A 1,188-nucleotide genomic window follows, 5' to 3' on the forward strand; every position below is an offset into this window, starting at 1 on the left:
TCTGTTTATCTATGATCTCTTTGGGGTACAAACCCAACAATGGTATGGCTGGATCAAAGGGCAGGCAGTCTTTTATAGCCCTTTGAGCGTGATTCCAAATTGCCAGCCAGAATGGCTGGATCAGTTCACAACTCTACCAGCAATGCATTAATGTCCCAATTTTGCCACATCCCCTCCAACATTCATTACTCTCCCCTTCTTTCATTTTAGCCAATCTGCTAGGTGTGAGGTGATACCTCAAAGTTGTTTTGATTTGCATTTCTCTATTTACTAGAGATTTAGAACACTTTTCTCATGTGCTTATTGATAGTTTTGATTTCTTTATCTGAAAATTGTCCATTCGTGTCCCTTGCCCATTTATCAATTGGGGAATGGCTTGATTTTTTTATACAATTGCTTTAACTCCTTGTATATTTGAGTGATTAGACCCCTGTCAGAGTTTTTCGTTATAAAGATTTTTTCCCAATTTGTTGTTTCCCTTCTGATTTTGACTATATTGTTTTTGTTTGTACAGAAACTTTTTAGTTTAATATAATCAAAACCATTTAATTTACATTTTGTAATTTTCTCTAACTCTTGCTTGGTTTTAAAGTCTTTCCTTTCCCATAGATCTGACAAGTATACTATTCTGTGTTCACTTAACATGTTTATAGTTTCCCTCTTTATATTCAAGTCGTTCACCCATTCTGAATTTATCTTGGTGTAGGGTGTGAGATGTTGATCTAGACCTAATCTCTCCCATATTGTTTTCCAAATTTCCCAGCAGTTTTTGTCAAATAGTGGATTCATGTCACCAAAAGTTGGGCTCTTTGGGTTTATCATACACTGTCTTGCTGATGTCATTTATCCCCAGTCTATTCCATTGATCCTCCTCTCTATCTCTTAGCCAGTACCATATTGTTTTGATGACTGCTGCTTTATAGTATAGTTTAATATCTGGTACAGCCAGGCCCCCTTCCTTCACATTTTTTTTCATTACGAGTACTTTTTTTGTATCAGCTAAAGCATAGGAAATTCTTTAGACCTTTAGTTTTACTCTTATATGTGTCTTTCATTTTTAAATGTGCTTCTTGTAAATGTCAGATTGTTGGGCTTTGATTTTTGATCCATTCTGCTACCCATTTCCATTTTGTGGTGAATTCATCCCATTCACATTTAAAGTTATAATGACCATTTGTGTATCCCTCC

The sequence above is a fragment of the Gracilinanus agilis genome, chromosome 1 (assembly GCF_016433145.1).
Source record: "Gracilinanus agilis isolate LMUSP501 chromosome 1, AgileGrace, whole genome shotgun sequence".
Lineage (NCBI taxonomy): Eukaryota > Metazoa > Chordata > Mammalia > Didelphimorphia > Didelphidae > Gracilinanus > Gracilinanus agilis.